The sequence below is a fragment of the Arvicanthis niloticus genome, chromosome 1 (assembly GCF_011762505.2).
Source record: "Arvicanthis niloticus isolate mArvNil1 chromosome 1, mArvNil1.pat.X, whole genome shotgun sequence".
NCBI classification, from domain to species: Eukaryota; Metazoa; Chordata; class Mammalia; order Rodentia; family Muridae; genus Arvicanthis; species Arvicanthis niloticus.
Window position 1 is genome coordinate 131,919,576 of NC_047658.1, and position 22,920 is coordinate 131,942,495.

Here is a 22,920-nt window from a genome sequence, read left to right on the forward strand (position 1 = left end):
TGGGAAAACAAAGGTGAGCAGTGAGTTTGTGTGGCCTGCAGAACGGACCCACGGACAGGCTGTGGTGGGGGATTCTGCTTTAATGATTGTTTATTTATTTATTTTTTATTTGTGAGTCATCCTGAAAATGTAGCCATTTAGGTTTAGATTTTTAATTTTTTTTTTAATTTTATTAGCAAGTATTTTTGTTACTTTAAATAAAGTGTTATTGCTGGGCAGTGGTGGCGCACGCCTTTAATCCCAGCACTTGGGAGGCAGAGGCAGGCGGATTTCTGAGTTCGAGGCCAGCCTGGTCTATAGAGTGAGTTCCAGGACAGCCAGGGCTACACAGAGAAACCCTGCCTCGAAAAAACAACATCAAAAAAAGTGTTATTAATAACATCATTTTTCCTTCCCCTTATATGTGTGACAGTTCATGGTGTTAGCAGGAGGTGATTTGTGGGTCCCATGTCTTGTGAATCATGGCTTCTGTGAATCTAGAAGCCTCCGGCCAGCTCTGATTCTGAGTGGTCTGTTTTCACTTCTGACTGCTCTGCTCCTCTCATGTAGCCATCCATTGATAGTTTACAAAATGGAACGGGGAACAGCCCTTCTACTTCCCCCTCCCTCCCTCATTCCCTCCCCATCTCCCTCTCTGCATTCCTTTTTCCTTTTCTTTCTTTTCTTCCTGTTTTTGGACCTGAAAAGTTCAATGGCCTCCGTGGTTCTCAGCTTCACTGTACACCAGAGTCTCTGGAGGACTGACTGGTCACAATGCAACTTCTTGGACCTTTCCATTGGGATTTATGAATCAAAGGGTCTAGTGTAGGGTCCATGAACTGGGTTTTGACTAGGCCCTAGGTGATGCTCATACTGGGCTGGTCTAAGGACCACACTTGGGATGACAACAGAGCAGTGCTACCATCTATGAAGATCCCGTGTGTGGACTCCCTAAGGAAACAATAAAAGCCTGAACAACATAGGTAGCTGGCACCAAACTCACAGAGATCCATTTGCCTCTGCCTCCTCAGTGCTGGGATTAAAGGTTGAGCTGGTCTGTTTGGACAAGTGTTTAAATTGGGTATCAGCCAGGGATGCACAATTATCCCTCCGCATCCAAAATAAAAATAATGTTTTTAAGCAGCCCAAGTTTCCCATGGTTTTTTGAGGACAGAACACTGGAGGCAAGAGGGTGATACTGGTGTGTTGGGACTGTGGGTGATGGTCTGGCTATCACGCAGGTGTAAGGAATTCCATCTATGGTCTTCCTGGGCAATAGGTATGAATAAGTGTTTGTCAACTGCCACTTAAAAATAATAAAATGTGAAGCATGGAATTATGAAGTATAAAGAGATACTGCAAGAATCAACCCAGCTTTAGTCATGGTATCCATAGCCTACAGCAAACTTAATGATGTCTACACATAAGAAAAAGAAGACACATTCCCTCAAAGGATTTAGCTCAAATGCTAATAGAATGTCCACTGGGAAATATTCCGTTCTTGCATTTTTTTTGGCCTCCTGCGCCATTTTTAATTTCCCAGGCACTCATCTATTTGTAATAAATTTATATTTTCCTCAGCATATGAATTTCCTAGGTTCCGTTTTTAGAAGTTACTTGTAAGTGAGGGCATCTCTCCTGGGAGAAAGACTCTCAGAATCTAGTGGCAGGGTCAGAGTGCCCAACCATTTCTTACACTAACAGAGGGAAGATTCATTTGAAAACAGATGCTACGTGACTTGGTTTAGGAGCCTGGCAGCCAGCTTGGGTTCTGTACCATCCAGTTCTGCCATTTTCCTGTCCATCCAGACCTTCTGAGGTCCTAGTCGTCTCATCTAATGTGCAATGAGGGAGTCCACACAGGGGTCTGCATCCATTTGGTTCTGTTTTGTCTCATAGAAGCCTAGGAGGTCCTGGTAGCCCCTGCCACCATGTTCTTCATAATCTTCAAGATTCTCAAAGATGGGCATATGCAGGGGAACTCATGTCCTCGTGGTCCTTCTGAGAGCGGACGTTTATGGTACTTTGATGCCACGAGGGCTGTCGTCTCGAAAGTGACATCAGTTTATCGTCACACAGAGCATTAGCTTGGCTGGACTACTTGGTGGAAACTGTCATTGGTGATTCCAAAGCCCAGAACCCTGACTTCTGTCTGCTGACCTAATGAGTGTTTTTACAGCTCATTCTCATGGCCACATGTATCCAGGGAACAGATGGAACTAGCCACAGTGTCTTAAAAGCCACCTTTCCACCGGCTTAACAGAATCACAAATCACTCGGCATGTGTGAGTTAGGGCAGGACCCCTCCTCTGCCAGGAATTACCATCAACGTTACTCTTTTCAGTTTTGGGGGGTGAAAAAAAAATTTTTTTTTTAATTAGGTTTATTTTTATTTTATGTGAATGAATGTTTTGTTTACATGTCCATGGCTGGTGTCCTTGGAGCCCTAAAGAGGGCATCAGATTCACAGGAACTGGAGTTCCAGACAGTTGTGAGCTGCCAAGTGGGTGCTGGGAATCTGCAAGAGCAACATGTGTTCTTAACCCCTGACAAACTCTCCAGTCCCCTTCATATCTTTTCATGAATCTTGGAATAAAAGACTCTCAACTGAGGCATCCATTGGCTCCCCAGGGAGAACATGTACCTTCTCTCATGCTGTTCCCTGAGAACACCTACATATATATCTCTCATATATAACACATTATATAGCAATATATAACATGTAATATAGTATATATTATACATACACATATATGTTACATATTATAATGTATATATTATTATAATATAACATATATGGTATATAATAGATAATATATATGTATATATTATTTTGTAACTACAAATTAATTCCATCACCCACACATCATATATCCATTAGCTTTTCATATTACTCCATCTTTGCCTTCTCTTCCTTCGTCTTCTGTCTCTCACTTTGTATTGGACACATAAAAGATAAAATCGTATCCATTTCACAATGGCTGCTTATACTTATGTTCTATCTTACAGTGATACCTAGAATTTTTTTGTTTCCTCCATGTGTTGAAAATGAAAAGATCGATACACAGAATTAATGCCATTGAGGCTATGTAAATACTGGTTAATGCTGGGCCAATGGCAAATTAGCTTTATATTTTTGTCTCTGGGCACAGTGTCATGATTGGTGAGCCATGCCAAGACAAATGTTGCTGGTCATGGTTATAAGGCTCAGTGGAGACTCTGGCTCCCTCTTCACTTTTGCATAAAACATTCATGCCACATTTCAGGCTGCCCTGTGTTATAGAGTTCTTGTCTTTTAAAGCTGATTGCATTAGGGGGAAAAAACCCCAAGGGTCTCTAGAGGAAGGGCAGAAGCTGAGCCTAGGCCCTGCTCCTGTGCTGGTTTGGTATAATGTAGGGCAGGTCGTCACCTGGGCACAGAAACCTGGCCCCTCATCTCTAGAGGAATCCTGCCGGCCCATCTCACAAACTCACTCAAGGGACCAAGCCCCACTATGTGTGAGAGAGAAAGGCCAACCAGAAGGAAGGCTTTTCATTACCAACACAGGGGAGCAGCCCCGTCCTTTCAGCTCTGGAATCATGCCTTGCCCTTTGCTGAGGTCTCTTTGTGCGGATGGGTTTATCGCTTGGAAAAGACGCCTGTTTTGGTATTCAAAGCTTATCTACTGGAACACTAACGCTGTGAGTAGGGAGCTCTTCTCACAGGGAAAACCACAAATCCAGCTGAAACTCACTTGGTGGCTGCCAAACCTCATTCAGCCCTAGAGCCACACGCTGCTTTTGTTCCCATAATGCCCAGGTGGGAAGGGAAGGTCCAAAATGCCACCCTGAGCCTTACTCTGATGGGGGATGGAAGAGGCTGTTGTTTTCCTCAGGGACTGGCACCAGACTTCTCATTTACATGCTGGGAGATGTCACTGTGCAGTTGGTTCATATACCCCAACATGTCGAGCTTTTCAGCAGAGTGAGGAAGACCATCCACAGGGTTACCTAAAAGGCCCAGGAACTTGGGAGGCTTTGACAGTGGCTGTAGCATCCACGCTACCTGCCGTCCATATCCTTATCACTTCTGCCTCTGGGAGCACAGCCTTTCAAGAGAGTGCAGGTCCTTCCCCTCTGCAGTCAGGAGCAAGGTTGTTGTTGTTCCTCAGCTTCACTGTGGCTATTTTTAGGCCAGGAGACTGCCTGTTTCCAGCCAGAGTGCAGAACAGCAGGCAAACTCAAGTACTGATTGATGGCTGCCGGTGGCTGCAGGGCATGACTTAACCTCCCTGTATACCGGGCATAAAGCCTGCTGCAGAGACAGCACAGCATAAAGCCTGCTGCAGAGACAGCACAAAGCTGGGGCTCAGAACTGACAGACAGAAAGAGAATGAAACAGGAAGGGCCTGCTGCTCAGAGAGGTGACTTCACCATCTCGCAGGCATTTGTCTTTCTAGCAGCCCAGCCCAGCCCAGCCCAGCCCAGCCCAGCCCAGCCCAGCCCAGCCCAGCCCAGCCCAGCCCAGCCCCACATGCATGTTATACATAATAAAGATGACCCTGTTAAGGTCCAGCCGTTTGCTCTGTATTTTGTTCCTTGCAGCCTTAACTCTACGTTGTTTAAACACAGACCACATGGATTTAAACCCAGGCCTGACTGGAGCAACAATAAATAAATTCTGTCTCAATCCATCCAGTCTTGTGTTTCTAAGAGACTCCGAGTCCCAGCAACAATGGTCCCACTAATAAGGAAGAGCAAGGGGAAAACAGGCAAGTGACAGATGGTTCTGAGTGACATCTTTATTATTGGGCCTTGTCAAAAGGAGCAGGAGTAAATGATGCATTTGGTTTTTCGAGTATTAGGAACTGAACCCAGGGTTTCAAGAAGGTGACATAAGCATTCTCCCAACGACTACAGACCACCTCAGGATGGGTGTACAGATGCTAAAAACAAGAATGACTGAGAAGCAGTAGCGGTGCACACCTTTAATCCCAAGACTTGGGAGGCAGAAACCCCAGATCTCTGGGTTTGAGGCCAGCCTGGTCTACAAAGTGAGTTTTAGGACAGCCAGGACTACACAGAGAACTGTCTCGAAAAACCAAAACCAAAACACAAACAGAGACTAGAATGATGGTTTTTAGATGCAAGAGGAAAAGGAAACGTGGAGAAATGATGCTGGTCAAATGGTACCAAGGTTTGGCTCGGCCAGATGAGCAGTTTTTAGAGACTCAGTGCACAGCGTAGAGGCCAGAGTTACTAATACTGAATTACACACTTGAGATTTGATAAGAGAGCTTACCTGTCTTTTCATCACCTCCAAATCTAACCATGTGATATCATGGGCATGTAAACTAACTTGATCATGGCAGCATTCCACAATGTAGACACACATCACACTATGATATTGTATATTTAAAACACACATCATTATTTATTTGCCAACAATACTTCATTAAAATTGGGGAACAAAACAGCTAAACCAAAAGAGTTTGGGAAATGTCTAATAAATGAAAGCCAAGTAGCTACATATTTTATTACAACATATAAAGCACAACATCTTTACTGTCCCAAACAGCCCAAGAATAATAACATACTAAAATGTATACTCAGTTATTAAGTTAATTTTTATCACGTTTAGCAACATGGATAGCTTCTGCTGTCTAGGAAAGTGTGTGCTTCCTAAGGATCAGATATGACTCCTGGCCAGAGCTCATATTGTGGTGTTGAGAGACAATCTAGTTGAGTCAGTCCCAGAGGAGAGGCTTAGACGGGTCCGATAAACCTGCCACTCAGGCATTTCCCCAAATACCCTGGAAGGGAGATATTCTCCGAAAACAGACATAATTGCCCTCCCTAGCAGGGAATAGGATGCAAAGGCAATATTTCAGAGACCTTTTAAATGCAGTAGGTCACATGGAAGGAGCTAGAATGAGAGTCTGGATAGCTGAGCTCTGGTGCCGAGTGTCTCTGAGGGCTGAGTGTGCCAAATTGAATAAGATACCGAACCACCCTGGATTCCAGCTTGCCTCCTCTGTAAAATCGGGGAGTATGGATTTGATGAGGTGCTTTTGGCTCCCCAAGAATTTTGATTCTTAGTGGCCTGTTAGAAATACAACATGCTCTTCTTGGCCACACTGAAGAAGAAACGGGTAAAAGTTTAAGACAGGTGAGCAAGAAGTGATCCCCAAGCTAGGCACCATCCCCCCTCTGGTTTACGACACAATGGTGCAACTTTCCTGGGTGGCAGTTTGCAGCTTGCTTCTCAGTTATCTCTTTAATGTTTCCATCAACCCAGAATGTGCACAGGTGACGTCACAGGCCGATGTACCTCTCTAATTTGTAAACAGTCTTAGCCCAGTGCGCCTCGGAATGTGACCTTATATGGGCACAGGGCTGTTGCAGATATAATTTGTTGAGATGAAGTCATAGAGGTAGCCTGTTCCAACGTGACCTGTGTCATTATACAAGTGAGAAATCTGTAACACATACAAGTAAAACTTCACATGGAGATTAAAACAAAGAGCTATACCCCAGGAATGCCAACGCTTGCCAGCACACTCCCAGCAGCCATACATAAACCTGGGGCAAAAGTGAGGACAAGTTTCTTCGCAGTCTCCAGAAGCAACAGACCCTGCCAGTACCTTGACTGGGGACTTTTGGTTTGAAGAGCTGAGAGATGACACATTCCTGTCCACTGCCGAGTCAGTGGTACTTTTTATGGCAGCCTCACACAGGAGCCACGGTGGGTTACATGGTTAATATCAAGCCTGGCCTCAGCAAATGGAAAAGATTCACTAACTCTCTCTCCTTTCCAGAAACTCATAGCACCATTGGGGTGGTGGGGGTGGGGAGAACATCCTCCTCCCTCTCCTTTTGAGACAGGGCCTCAGGAGGAAGCCTTGACTGGCCTGGAATGCACTATATAGCCGTGGGTGGCCTTGAACTCAAAGAGTTGCACCTGCTGCTGTATCTGCCTCCTGAATGCTAGGACTGAAGGCATGTGGCAGCATGCCTGGCTGGAAAAGAACCTCTTATTGATGTGAATTCATAGATACATAAACCTTTAAGAAATCTGTACTGTAATGTCGTAAGAAAGGAGAAGTGGGGTGACCTGGGAAAGAAGAATCAGAAAGGGGGTGGGGGCAAGGAGATGGGGGAGGGGCAGTGGACGGGATGAGCAAGAAGGAAGTTTAGGGATGTACAGTGTAAAAATACTACAAGGAAACCCATTACTTTGTAGGCTAACCAAATAAATTAATGAAAAATGATATTTTAAAGTACCTGTAAAAAGGACAGTTCCTATCCCGTGTTAAACACTATATACATATTTTGTCCTTCAAAACATAAGGCTTTTCTCAGTAAATAAAACCTAGCAAAAACTTGTATTTTTCTGGGCTTATGCCTTACACTTCAGACTTCACTCTGGTTCTAATTGTCAGATGAGATGTTCACACAGAAGGTGGGGTGGGGCATGATTTAGTCAGTCAATACTAACTAAGACTGCAAAGGCTGCTGGGAGAAACAACACAAGAACAGATTAGAAGAGCAGCGTGGCTCTCAGAGACGTGGTTGGCAATTATAACGGTTCACCGCTACTGGAACACCAAATGCAGGTCCCGGCTTTACGGAGCCTGTTAGCATCAAAGAGGCGCAAAATGACAGGAGGGTTTCTCATGCATGGCTTGGCCAACACCATACTAATTACAGCTTCCAACTTGAATAATGGGAAAATATCATGGTAACTGCTAGTCTTTGAGGTGCATGTCAAAAACCTTGTCCTGAATCATTAGGGACATAAACAGTTTAGGGGGAAATAAATTGAACGGAGCTTTGGTGACCACAAATGCAGGGGCGCCTGCCTGGCTCCCTCACAGCAGAGGTCTGGCATTATGAGCTGTGCCGAGAAGGACAGAGAACTTATTCTGGTTTCTGAATTATGGGTGAGCTTTAATAATCTCTGATTGTAACTCTTTATAGAGCGAAGTGTTAACTGTGAGTTATGGATCAGAAGCAGGTGTGTTCAAGTCATAGGTCAGTTCATTCCTGTTGGTTAATAAGTCAGGTTTTCAAATTTTAATGTGCATCAGAAATGCCCAACAGACCCAGGAAGATGCAGTTTTAATAGGTTTTGAAGGAGGTGGATGTAGAATCTTTATTGTAAAGCAGTGGTTCTCAACCTGTGGGTGGCAATCCTTTGGAGTTGAATAACCCTTTCACTGGAGTCACCTAAGACAATTGGAAAACAGATATCTGCATTACAATTCATAACGGGAACAAAATTACAGTTGTGAAATAGCAACAAAATAATTTTATGGTTGCAAGTCACCACAGCATGAAGAACTGTGTCTAAGGGTCGCAGCATTAGGAAGGTTGAGAACCTCTGCTTTTAAGCAAGAAGCGTGTGTGGTAAAGGCAGGGGCATCTAGTCTCGAAATACTGTGGCATACCTTTGAGAATGATGCGGGACCAGAAAAAGCTATCTTATGGGATACCGCCAAGAAAGGGGAGGGAGATGGCGCTCTGGGGATGCTGCTGAAGGAAGGCCTTGCCTTTATCTTTGAGGTTTTTGTGTTTCTAGAACAGGTGCTCAGTCTGTCCACAGGGCTAATATTCTGCCCAGTAGGCTAGGACCTGGTTGGTGTGTGTAGCTTTGAATAGCATGGGTGTCAGTGACGTCAGACATGTACCCAGTTACCATGTCACACTCAAGTTTTACCTTCAGAGGGTGCACCATGTAAGCAAATAAACAGTATTGTGATTTGTTAAATTGTCATGTCTATCATTTTAATGCTGCTCAAACACCCGGCTTCTTGTTATGTGTCCATGAGTGAGGCAGTTTGTAAATATACATTTTAAGGTTTAAAACCTGTCATTGGAATTACCCCCTATGCTCATGTATTCTACCTACTCCAAGGAGCATTTGGGTCTCTGTTTCTGAATCTGATCTAAACCCTAGTTGTTTAATAACTGCCTCTCATTCACATATGTGCTTAAGCCCCATTTGCATGAAATAACTTGCTGGCAATGAATCCAAATGCTCTAAAAATATCCACACTGAGGCTCCAGAATAGCATGTCTTCAGTGAGGCTATCTTATCACAGATGAGTTGATTAAGAAGTATCTCAAGGGCTGGAGAGATGGCTCAGCAGTTAAAAGCAATCACTGCTCTTACAGGGGTCCTGAGTTCAATTCCCAGCAACCACATGGTGGCTCACAACTGTCTATAGTGGGATTCTATGCCCTCTTCTGGTGTGCTAAGACAGCTGCAATGTACTCATATAAATAGAAATAAATTTAAAAAAAAGAGAGAGAAGTATTTCAGAAGCTTTAGCCCTTGCCTCCTGGGTGCCCATCTACAGGGCTATTTAGCTGGACATAGGCCATTACTCCATCACCGGGAGCTATATGTCCACAGAGTAGGGGGTAAAAGTCACCCTTTGCTGTGGTTTAGATGGATGCTTCCGGAAGGCCCATGTGTCCAGAGTCTGGTTTCCAGGATGGCGCTGGGAAGTGGTGGAACGTTTAGAAGGTGGAACCTAGTGAGAGGTCCTTGGTTCTTTTGGAGTATACTATTAAAGAGAACAGTTAGACCCAGGCTCTTTGGTTTTTGGTTTTTTTGTTTGTTTGTTTGTTTTTTGTTTCCAGGGAGGGCCTTAACTCTATCATGTGCTCTTTGTCTTTGCCATGTGTCAAGCCCACCGGAGAGCCAGAGCAATGGGACTGATTCATCTTGGGTACCTTTTCTATTAAAAGAATTATTTGTTTTGTTTTTAATTACATGTAGATGTTTGTATCTGAACGGAGGTATGTGCACATGAGTGCAGGTGGCTGTGGAGAACTGGCATTGGCTTTCCTGGTGTGAAAGTTACAGGGCACTATGAGCCCCTGACATGGGTTCTCAGAACTGAACTTGAGTCCTCTAGAGAAACTGAATTTCTCTTAACCACTGAACCATCTCTTCAGCCCCATCTTTTCTCTTTCTAAGGTATTTTGTTGAAGTAATGGAAAGCTGACTAGGACACCCTTTTTATCAGCACAGGGTTGATATGAATTATGCAAGTCCAAGTATCTGCCATGTCTCTTGCTAATAAGATCTAGTAAACAAATGCCTTCTTTTCTACCTAGTGCTAGAAGTCCCTGGGTTTAGCATCCTCATCGCCTCCTTGTCTTCAGCAATGTAAGAACATCTGTGAAGATCCAGCGAAGTGAACTCTTATAATATCTGCCACTTGTGATCAATTCATAATAGCTATTGTTAGCCTTATCATAAAATTATTATATAGAGGTTTTGCTAAAAAGGATCATGTAGTGAATTATAGATAGTAAATTAGACAACAGTTATAAATAGCCATGTATTTGTATATATCATATTATGTTATCTATAAATATATTATAACTTTATATTATATAAACTATTAATAGTAATATATACAATGGTTTTACTATAAGGTCCACTTAACTGTCAGAGTGCTGAGTATACTCTGTAGGACTTCTGTATTTGTGTCTGATCATGCCTGCCATTGACGAATGTACAGTTATGACAAGATGCCGGTTGGTATTTTACTTTACATTAATAAGACAAAAGTAAGATAAATGACTTTCAGAGAACTCTACCCATTTGCCAATGACATGAGTGCTTTTGTTGATGCATGGGAGAATAGTTTCCCAATACTAGAAGATTATTTCTTCCATTTGTGTGTGACATTGAAAATGAACCAGGCATAGCCACAGTGTAGTTCCCAGTTAAAACAGCAGATAATCAACGAGACAATAAACCTGGCTCTGGCTTCAGAGTGCTTATCAATTGTCACAGAATTTTAAATGTAATCTTTCAGTGTGATGTCACCGAATGCTAGGAAGAAAGACAGAGTGGCTCACAATGACACTGTATTTCTACTATATAGACACAGACACATAATCTCCAAAGTAAAGAAGAAACTTAGCAGGAGATCAATTTTGAGGGCTACCTTCTAAAAACATCATAATTCATCAAATGAAAGTTCATGTCATTTAAGGATTAATAACAGCGGAGCTCAACAGCTGTCACAGTGAAACAAACGACAGTTGAATCTCCTAAGTCAGGAGAAGAAAGAGTCAGCACACCGTAGCAGGAAAAGCAGAAGAAAACATTAGCATCAATCTTACTACAGGCTGTTGTAATGGAGGTTGCTGCTTCCATTGGAATAACTGCAGCTATGGGCAAAACGACGGAACAGGGGCATATTGGTGAGGGAGCCGCAGATCCTGATGGGACTCCAGAACAGTGACAAGGGACACCATATCCATAGGCTCATATAGGATTTATTAACAGGTGCTAGGAATATGGCTCAGTGAACAAAACGCACTGACAACATTCCAATCTTTTAAAAGCCATAGCTCGTCTTTTTTTTCCTTCAGCTCTAAAAAACTCAGAGTTTAAAAATTTGTCTTTACACACAGAGCACAATCTATCTGAGGAAGTAAACCCCCGTGGCATTTTGATGAATAAGAGCTCATCTGTCTTTGCGTTAACGACCTACTTTGTCTTCGAGACACTTCCTCCCATTGAGGGGAGGATGATCTCAAATAGCTCCCCTTGGTGCAATATTGCTGTCTAGGACGCTCCAGCGATTGCCAAGAGCAACCCAGCGCCTGTGGTAATCACGAGAGCTTAGGCCAGCCTTGCTACAAGCACATAATGGATACGCATTTAGAAGACTTGGCATACGGCCTGGCCTTGACAACTTGTAATTAACCCTAGCTGTAATTCTACATGACACGAATCCAGAGGAAAACAACAATTCCAGGGGAAACACATGTTCCTTCAAGCAGCTTAGGTGGCTGGTTAATGATTTCTGAGAGTTGGAAGCATTTCTAACGGCAAAGGAACAGATCGACAGAAGCCTTTCTGCACTCCACGTTGATCCCACCTCTATCTGTCTTAAAGCCCCTTTTATTCAACAAAGTCTCCCTCCACACCCCCAACAGGGTTTCTCTGTGTGGCCTTGGCTGTCTTGGAACTCACTTTGTAGACTAGGCTGGCCTCGAACTCACGGAGATCCACCTACCACTGCCTCCCATGTGCTGGGATTAAAGGTGTGTACCACCGTACAAAGCTAAGTTTCCTAATTTTAGTTTTTGTTTCCTGAAAACAAGAAAAGCAGCCTCTAGGACCAGATGAGTTTTATGTCCTATGAGCGTCAGGAGTTGCATGAGTGTGTTCTCCCTGCCATTTTTCTGAATATCCACTAAGACACTCTCCCAGATTTTCAATGGCAAATCCCCACTTGTTCTGAACAAATATTGATTCTGTTTCTTTGCAAATGTATATCTGACCTTCGTTCAGACACCTATCAATTGAAGTTTGTTTCCTTCCGAGAACAAGGCTGTCCTTTCCTGCAGACCATAAAGCCATTCCCGGGGTGCAAAGCACAGGTGCACTCAGGTGCAAAGATCTGAGAATGCTGACCTGCCAGGCAGCCAGGTGTGCTGGCCCCAACTCGTAGGCTGCCGAGCACTGGTCTGCATTCCAGCAATTTCCTATACATGGATTATTTTAAAACTCTGATTCTATGTTTGCTCTCTCTCTCTCTCTAATATATTTCCCTCTTTCTAGCATTGTTTAATTAAAAAAAAAAAATCCTACAGTTCTAAGCATACTACAGCTAAGAGTAAAGGCCAACTGCCACCCCCCTCCCCCCCCTCCCCCCCAGAGCACTAACCTCCTGTTCTGGAGTTTCTAAGCCTGACATTTTACAGTCACTAACAAATCAAATTTACAATCTTAACAACCTGTCAGGGTAGGTGTTATCATAAGGGTTTTACACAAGAAGCAACAAAGAATTGTGTTCAAAGACTCAGGCTTCAAGCCCAATCCTGCCTTATAATGCCGGCATATCCAGTGAACTTTGGGATGTCATGGAACCTTGCCTGTTGCCGTTTTGAATGGGCAACAATTTTAGGGGGACTGAGACTGAGGCCCCCAGACCTCACTGTTAAGGTCTCATGGAGTGAGAGCTGTGGTGAGGGCGGGGGTGGGGAGGATCCCTCCCTCCTGAGCTCCTAACACCGACCACCCCAGGATGTACTTTAACGCTAAGGCTAAACAGAATGAACTAAAATATCATTTGTTAGAGAAGCAAGGAAACGAATCAGGAGATGCTATTCGTGTGTTACAGCCATGTAAGAATACATCTTTTATTTTTGACATCACAGCAGATGTGTGCCCAGGAGGGGCAGCTAGAGAGAAGTAGGGACTTTTTCTGACACTTGGCACACATACCAAAAACAAAAAATTCTTTGATCTCATCTCAAGTTCTGGAAGTTAGGAAGTTTACGTTATGAAGCTGGACATAGCTAAGCGTATAAGGCTTAAGATTCCAAGGCAGGTTAAAATATAATCCATGCCACTCATTAAACAGTTAAGCCGTCTGCAAAAGGACTCAAGGCACTCAGCAGGTGACTTATTTGTCCCCTATGTAAACAGTTGGTTTATTCAATTTCCCATTATTTCAAGTTTCAAGTAGCATTAAAATTTTTTTTATGTATTTATTTATTCATTTATGTATTTATGTACTTATTTATAGGGTTTCTTTATGTAGCCTCAGCTCTTTTGGAACTCACTCTGCAGACCAAGCTGGCCTTGAACTCAGAGATCTGCTTGTCTCTGTTTCCTGAGTGCTGGAATTAAAGGTGTGCACCACCATTCCCGGCTTTTTTTTTTTTTTTTTTCTAAGACAGGGTCTCACTATGTAGCTCTGCCTACTACTTGGCTATGTAGACCAGACTGACCTTGAACACAGAGATCTGCCTGGGTCTGCCTCTGTGCTGGAATTAAAGGCATGTACAATCACAGATAATGTTGAGGCAATTTGAAAAAAAATTATTTGAAACTTATTTAGTGTGTGTACAGTCAGGTACCCCTTCTAGAGTTGGTCCTCTCCCCCCACTATGTCGGTCCCCAGGATTGAAAGCAGGTTAGCTGGCTTGGTAGCAACTGCCTTTATCCACCGAGCCATCTCCTTGGCCCCCAGGAGGCTGTTTTAAAGCATGGCTGCCTACTATTCACGGTATGACATAATGATCCGGGACAGCATGGCTGTGGTTCCCAGTGTAGTGTCTCATGATGCCACTTCACACAGGAGATGTCAACTCCTTTAAAAAACAAACTCCACACACACCCGGTCTTCCCTAATGTGCCCCTTCTGTCCCTTTCAGGACACTATGCAGCATGGAACGTCTTTCAATTGGGTTGGGCCTATGTTTTCCTCCTGGATAGGCAGTGACTGTGAGTTGTTGAGAGGAAGACTACAAAGGCCAACTTTTGTCCTCACATCTGGTCAGTCCGTGGTCATTGTGACGTTAGACTCTATGGCTTCGCCAAGGCAGTGTATGAAGCTCCAAGACCATAAAGTTCTCTTCCTTCTTCCTACACTATGTTACTTGGCGGGGCGCTGCTGAGTATAGCCTGCAGTCTGAGCATAAGGGACCATGTTTGTCTTCCCTATAGCAGACAGGGTATCTGTACAGACCACCTGCAGTGTTCCTGCATGGGAGCTTCCTCCCTCTGCCCTCATTTTTTAAACCACAGATTCACATCCACATATTCTATTGGACTTTTTAAATCGGGGGAGGGGTGTCCACAACTCAACCCAAGCTGTTTTATTGCTTAGATTGTTTCAGTTAAGCCAGAGAGAGCTCCTTTAGCTGCTGCCTTTGCCCTCTGTGCCCAATGTTTTGCTTTCTGAATACTTAACTACCTTTAAAATTATATTTATTTTAATCTTAAGTATGTATGTGTGTGTGTGGTGGGAGAGAGAAAGGGGGAGGGGGCAAAGAGGGGAGGGGGAGAGAGAGAGGGGAAGAGAGAGAGAGATGGGAGAGAGAAAGGGGGAGGGGGCAAAGAGGGGAGGGGGAGAGAGATGGGAGGAGGGAGAGAAAGAAATTGCATGTGTATGCATATGCAAGTATGTAGCTTATGAGTGGTGGTGTGCTGGCAGGCCAGAAGAAGACACTGATCCCTGGAGCTGGAGCTATTGGTAGTTGTGAGCTGCCTGAGGTACATGTGAAGAACCAAACCCAGGTCCTCTGCGAGAGCAGCAAAATATCTCAACCATCAAGCCATTTCTCCAACCCTCTATCTGCCCTTTTAAAAAGCAAAGAATAGAAACTTCCATGGTTTTGGTTCCACTTTGTTAGTTCAGAAATCAGTGATCGTTCACTTATGGGGAGAGAATTTCTATCCCTCTTGTTATGCTGAGGGTTTGCAAACAAGTTTCCTAAGCCGTTCTTAGTTTGTGAAGGAGTTGGGTGTAGAACTGTGCTGTCTGAAGTAGACTGTACCTGGCATGAGGTTTGCAGGGGTGCTTCATTGGTCACTGTTGTCACTGTTGTAACAGAACACCTAATGAAAACCTGCCTGAGGCAGGAGTTATTTTGCTTCATGGTTTCATGGTGGGAGAATGTTTGACAAGCTGGGCTCCATGCCTGGAGCTGGGAGCTTGTGGCCAAGCATGCTGTCTTTCAAGATCAGGGAGCGGAGTGGGACAGGAAGTGGGAGTTGGTTATAAACGTCAAGGTCCACCCACCAACGCCTACTTCCTCCAGATGGTCACCACCTGCTACAGCTCTGCAACTTCACCACAGTACCATCAGCTGGCACCCAAGTGTGCACACGCACGAGCCTCTGGGGACCACTGCACACTCAACATCCCTTTCCACATCTGCACCTTATACTTTGAAATGACATTACAGTGCCTGCCAAGCTAGACCAGGGATGAGAACGCTTCTTGGTTGGAAGTCACAGGTGATGTAGAAAGAATGTGAAGGTGTCCACCTTTGGGGACTAGCAAGAGTTGTAGGCGTCCTTTGACCCTGCTAATGGCCATAGTGCCTAGGATATAGCATGCTTAAAAAACTGGCTATTGATGGAACATTCTAGTCTAGCCTGTGCCATTCTGTTCATTGGCATAGAGGTTTTCCTTACATTAACTACCCCCCCCCTTTTCCTTTTTGTTGCATACAGTGAATGCATGTGTTTGTGCAGATGTCTGAGGCCAGAAGGTATTTTCCTCCACCACTCTCCATTTTATTTGTAGTTGTATTTTTTTTTTGATAGGACCCATTACTAAACCTTAAGTTAATCGATCTGGCTATGCTGACTAGCTGTGTAAGCCTCAGGGATCTACTTGTTTCTGTTCCCTAGAATTGAGGTGACACATACATGCTGTATGCCCAGCATTTCCTGTGGGTTCTGGGGATCTGAACTCAGATACTTATGTTTGTGTGATGGATACTTTTATAACTGAGACGTCTCCCTGATTATTATTACTATTCTCCTTTGATTCTTCTTCCTCCTCTTCCCCTCCTCTTCCTCCTCCTTCTTCTTGAACCAGGATCTTTTTCTGTAATCCAGTTTAGCCTCAGACTCACAATAATTCTTTTGCTCCAGTCTCCTGAGTGCTAAGGGTATAGGTGTGAGCCACTGGGTCTGACTCTCCTTCTTTTCTGACCCTTGATATCAGCCAAAAGGCAAAGAAGTAATCCTTCATTTTCTCTTTAGCCATGGGGTCTCATTACATGACCCAGGTTTATCCTGAACTCCTGGCCTTGGCTGAGCCTCTGGCCTTATCCCCCATCTACCAGGACAGCAGGTGGGAGCCCTCAGATTTGGCTTTCCCTTCTCCGTCCCAGTGTAGCAATGAAGGGCTCACTATGCTGCTCAGGCTTGTTCTGAACTCCTGGGCTCACAGGAGCCTCTTACCTCAGTCTCTTGTGGCTCCAGCTGTAGGTGTGAACCACCACGCCCACTACTGCAGTAACTTCCTTTGTGTGTCTGTGTGTGTGTGTGTGTGTGTGAGAGAGAGAGAGAGAGAGAGAGAGAGAGAGAGAGAGAGAGAGAGATCCTTAATCTCTAGTAGATGAGGAGACTGGGGCCCAGGGATGTTAAGTGACACAGCTGGTTAATTACTGAGTGAGCAAACCCAATCTTTGAAAAGTGGTGCAAAATCTTTGAAAAGTTTGTGCCTACAAAGGAGGCACAGTTTGTCAGGGTGGGGGAAGCTTCCAGTCCAGACCCCTTTAAGGCTTTGTGCTTGATGGACTGGCTTTGTTCCGCTTGTGAGCAGAGTGAAGAGGCATTATTGTACGTGAAACAGACACTTTCATTTCCTCTGTGTTTACTGTGAGGACTGACTCAAGAGACTCCTCGAGAGGCAAGGCCACAGGGAAACTCAAGGATATTCTAGTTTAAAAAGCAACAGGCTATTTCTCTTCCCAGGTCCTTTAGCTCTACACGGAAGTGGAGCCTCCTGGAAGCTAACCTTAGCCATACCATTAACGTCTGTCTTACTAGGACAATCCCTCCTTTGTAACTTCAATGTCTGGTTTCTGATTCTTTGCCCTTGGGAGAAAGAAGCTTTTAGCATTTATTCACACAGAGCCCCAGCAGCGTCTTGGACCGCATACAGAGTCAGGTTGGACCCAAGTCAGGCTTGGCTTGTTTGGAGACAAACTCCAGGGAGTAGCCTTCGCAGCAAGGCAATCACAGAACAGATGCCAATTTATTCAAAGTTCAAGGTATCAATACATGCACTGTTCTGAGATAGCAAGATAGGATGTTTACTTATGATAAATAAACATTAGCCCCTTCCCTCCCTTAGGGGGCCTTGACATCTCTTAATGGTATTTTAAATCATTTTGGAAACCCCTAGGAGACATTTTAGTGCATTGGTCATGTGAGTGGAAAGGGCCTCCATGGGTGAGAGTGGAGCTACATGAATTTCTAAGTGTCTATCAGACTTGAAGTTCAAAATAAACAAGCTAAAGGACATGTGCACATGCCTGAATATATAGCACTCTTGAAAACGAGAGGTTTAAAGACTGCCGATGGGGAAGGAGGAAAAAAAAAAACGCTATTGATTTAATTTCCTTCTAAAATGAGTAGCAGGTGCTCAGATGAACTGAGTTATAAAAATGAGGTGTGTGTGTGTGTTTGTGTGTGTGTGTGATCTCTCTGCATGAGTGTGTGTGTTCATACATGGGGGAGGGGGGGTGGCAGGTCTACTAACTGCCAGGAGTTTAAGAACACAAGATGTATTTTTATTTAAGTTTTTTTTTTTCTCCCTTGCAGATCAGATTTCAAGTTTTAATTTAATTTGGCTTGAAGAACTGACCCACTGAAAGCTACTGTCAGAGCAGGAAGAAACTACCTGAAATTCCTGCCACAAAGTGCTCAGCACCCTGGGAGGAAACACCCAGGGGAAGGGACTACTGTATGAAGGGTGCCAGGTTTGTGACCGAACTCCAGGATTTGAGAGATGGAGTTTTAGGAATGGACTTCATAAGTTATCCCTAATGATCTTGTAGTAAAGACCCCTGGGCAGAGGGCTAGTCATGGTACCAGGTTAAAAGTGTGTATTATGGCGGGGTGTTGGGAGCCGACCTTTAGCAGAAAGCAGCTATTCACATGCTAGCCACACCTCCAAGGCTTACGTCATATTCACAAGGGGCGTGGCAAAAGTGTATAAATACCCTAGATTTCCCTTCAAATAAAGAGACTTGATCAGAACGTCTGTCTTGTCTCCGTTCGTTGCGTCTTTTCTCCTCATCCTCACTCTCTCTCCCTCTAGACCCTGACCGGAAGACCGGAGTGGCAGTTTGAAGCCAGGCAGAGCTGAGCAGGCCGCAACATAGTAACTAACCAGGCTTTTAAAGTCTTTTGTCTCAAGCCAGGTAGAGCGGAGCCGGTTGCAACAGCTGAGGGGGTGGGGGGTGGGGGGTGGTGGTGGTGGTGGTGGTGGTAGAAAGTGTGTATTATAATCAGCAGGTAAGTATCTTCCTTTAGGGCTGGCTTCAGGTACATGTGACCCATGCAATTGTTCCAGCTTAGTTTAATGTCCTGCCTTTTGTGTGTGTGTGTGTTTTGCTATGTAGTTCAGGCTAGCTCCAGATATACTCTGTAGCACAGGCTGGCCTAGAAATCATGATCTTGTCTGAATGTTCAGAATTCTGAGATAATCAAATGGAATCACGATATTCTTGTTAACAGTCTTTGAGCAAGGGGTCTCACATTTTTATTTCTTGTGAGACTTTTCACATCATGGAGTGAGTTTTGAATGGCTGTGATATTTGGGGAAGGGCACACTGACATGCATCATTGTATATGATGTATATATTCAGAGCCTTTTCAGGAGCTTGTAATAGAGTTTAGTGGTCGAGCTGTGCACAGCACACAGGAGGCCCCAGAATCAATCCCCAGCATGGAAAATAAAAGTCATTTTTTCTTTCTTCAACATTTAGATTGGAAAAAAGAATTGCAAAGGCTTGAGAGACAGGCAGTCTTGGAGACATCAGTCATGACAACATCTTAAGATACTGAAATGCTTTAGTTACAAGGTAATTCGGAATTGTCTTGGATGTGCCAGTACACGTGGCAAAATGGCAGGTCAAACAATGACTGGCTTTCTCTCTCTTGGTGATTCACCTGCTATGTCTTTAAGAAGTATGTCTGGGATGTGTGGTGTAATCCTACGCAGTGGCAACAGAAACAGGAACCAAGTTAGCTGCCTGGTCAAGCAAGTATCCCAGAAGATAGTGGTTGATGCCTGTCCCCCCATCATTTGAATCCTCTGAGTCCTATATTCAGTGTAGATGAACTGAATAGCTCCTTTAAGACCAAAGAGTCACGTGAGGAGAACATGCAGACAAAACAGCAAGCCTTTCCTCTCCCTATCACAGAAATAATCTGTCTTCTTTACGAGGCAATGAGAATTGAGAACTTCAACCTTGGCTAAGCTCGGGGATGCTGCCCCACTTGGCCAGGTGTTTCAGCTTTTATTTTTATTATTTGCTTTAAACCTCAAAAGAGCCAGTGATAAACCTTATGCTTAAATGAGCTTAACTAGGTCTCTGGATTCAGACAGGACTGGTCTTTCTACCTAGACATGAAAAGTAATATTTCTACCTTTGGTAGGGGAGGGATGTGTTTCGACCTTTTGATTCTACAACTATAAGAATAAATTGTCCAGAAATAAATGCTTGTTCTGTTCTCCCCAACCCCCCAAATCAGAATTTTAAATGAAAACGAACTCTCAGCAGTATATAACATAATGGATCAGCGGAACTGGAGAAGGCAAATTCTCTATTTTTGATACATGTTTCCCTGCTCACTTCATTTTCTCAAATTTGATCCATAGAGCCCCTGGACAAGTCTGGAATTAGAGGGAAAGTGCATTCAGTCGGGGAGAGGGAGGCAGTAAGACAGGAGCCTCTGGCTAACAATCTAGTTAAGAAGGCAGATCAGTTCCCAGAATCCTCTTTACTATGCAACTGTCTTTTCTCAACTGCATTTTGTTTTCAAGTCTTAGTCTCAGGAGTGGGTAGAACAGAAAGCCTTTGGATTACAAAGCATCAGTCATGGCGTAGGTTAGGAACAAACATGGAGATGAGATGGGGTTAGCTCATAGAACCAGCCTTGATCTTGCAGGCTGAGAGACTAGGGAGTCTCTTTTGGGGAGTCTGACAAACTCTGGAAGCCAAATGTGACCTGAGAGGCTCCTAACACTAGTAGCTCTGGTAAATTACCCCAGAGCAAATCTTCAAATAACAAGTCCCATCCCCAGGCTCCCAAGCCCCAGCCCTAGACTCCCCGTGTCCCACTTTTTGTTTGCTCTACTGAAATATCATACACATACCCAACAATCGATTCACTTAAAGCACATGATTCAGTGTTTTTTCAGTATACTCAGAGTTGTGTGACAACCACACAATCAATTTAACAATGTTTTCTTTGTCACTTGAGATGACTGTGCTCATTAGCAATCACTTTGTTTTTCCCAAGCCCTTTTTTAGCACTAGGTAACAGCCAATTTACACTCTGTCTCTGTAGATTTACAGTGGCACACTTTTAAGCCTCAGCAGACAACTAAGAATTATAGAAACCTAAGAAAAGGCACTATTGTAAGAGAGGGGACAATACAGGGGGGAAAAAAGCTAATTGGAAAGAGGTAAGATTATAAGGGAGAAAGAAATGCACCTCCAACCTCACACCCCAGTATTGCTTAGATCCTCAGTGGAGTTATTCAACGTCTGAAATAAAAGAAGAAGGCACAAGGAAATAACTAGGACAAGAGAGGTCTTGGAAAGTGAAATGTGGTAGCAGGACTGACTCAGTGACAGGCTGCATGAGAAATCAAGGTTATTACTCTTAACAATAGATACACTTAACAATAGATACACTTAACAATAGATATACTTAGCAATAGATACACTTAACAAAGATAAGATGGCAGGTGGGATCAATCAAAAGAAACATGGACAGTGCATGGTGTTTTCCAACAAGATCATAATGAGAGAAGAGAAAAAAACAGACATGAGGAAATCAACAAGATTGCTGACTACAAAAGCCAAGTCAGACAAAAAAGAAAAAATAGAAACGTCTTACCCTGGAGGACCTGTGCGTAGACTGAAAAGGGACAGTGTAGTTTACATTGGGTGACAATAAGCCTAACAACTCCATGCACTTTATCAGAAAACAGAGAAGGTCTCTAAGCTTTAAGAGGGAGAGAAAGTAGACCACATGCATAAGATCAGGAAACAGTAACTTTGAACCCCTTATCAGGCCAGGTAGCCTGAACATAGTACAATAATGCCCTCAAAGGCCTTAAGGAAAACCATCCCCAATAAGACTCAAGGCCTTGCTAATCCAGTACATATGAGTTAGCTTTGCACAAAGACCTTTCAGATATACAGAATCTCACGACTCCCTAAGAGCTCTGTCTCAAAAAGTGCCTGGAGGATGGGCTCCATAAAAGTCAAGGAATAAGTTAAGAGAAAAATATAAAATCCATGAAGTAACAGAGTTCAGAGAAGATGGGAAACCCAGAGAAGATGTGAATGATGTCCTCAGAATTGACAGGTACCAGGTACAAGGAGCAGACTGGAGTAGGCCAGAAGTTTCTAGGAGAAGCGTTCCGGTGTATGAATCTGATACAGTCTATTTGAGCCACACAGGTGTGGTGGGAAACTTGGATAAGACAACTAAGAACAGAACAGAACCTCATTCAGGGGGCAGGGGTGGTGGAATGCAAGGCAAAGTAACGATGCCTTACAACAGGGCAGAGTTGTGAGTGACATTTGTGACATAGTAAGGACGATGATGATATGACCAAAATGATGACATGGTTCTAGCAGAACACAGAGGAGATGAGCTGATTGTTATGGAGGTAGGGGTGGTGAGGGGGTTATCCTCATCCAAAGTGGCCCATGCCTGTGGAAACTGGAGGACAACCCTGCTTGTCCAGACATTAATTATCCCTCTCCAGTCCCTAGTGGCAAGATAATTTTGTTTATAGAGCTGGAAAGAAAATTACTAAAAAGAAAATCAGATGTGAAAGGTGACAGCCTTTATCGAAGATATGAAGGCTGAGGACATATGGGTTAGTGGTTTGCTCAATAAGTTGTTGGTTACAACAACTGTAAGAGACAGAGGATCAGGACACCTGCTGCTGGCTAGTGTTTTCTATACATGAGAGGGAAGCTGTCTGGGGTTCAGTTAGACACTAGGTATTATATTAAGGAAACAGGGATGCTGGAGAGCGGCTTCCCAGGTAAATACTCATTGAGTAGGCCTAACCACCTGAGTGTGTTCTCTGGAACTCATATTAAAGTGCAGAAGAAAAATTGACTCCATAAAGTTGTCCTCTGATGTCCACATCTGTGACATGGCAAGTGCGCCCCACCCCCTGCATCATACATACAATAATAATACTAAAAAAAAAAATAAAATAATAGGGTAGTAGAATTAAGAATAACTGGCTTCTTTTTTAAATCACCTAAACAATTTTCATAATCAGAAAATGAACCAATATAACTTAAAAGTGTATTCTAAATACTTGTCCTTATATTCACCAATGAGGGGAGTTCTCAGCCCTCATCAAAGAAGCTGTTTTTGTTGTTGTTGTTGTTGTTTTTTTTTTGAAA

At 43.7% G+C, this 22,920-nt stretch overlaps 1 protein-coding gene across 1 annotated transcript in view; it reads right to left on the reverse strand.

The window, feature by feature from the left end:
* The window catches only part of Pip5k1b (phosphatidylinositol-4-phosphate 5-kinase type 1 beta), a 137,041-nt gene that overhangs the window by 9,791 nt on the left and 104,330 nt on the right, over positions 1-22,920 (reverse strand). The gene's annotated exons all lie outside the window — the stretch shown is intronic.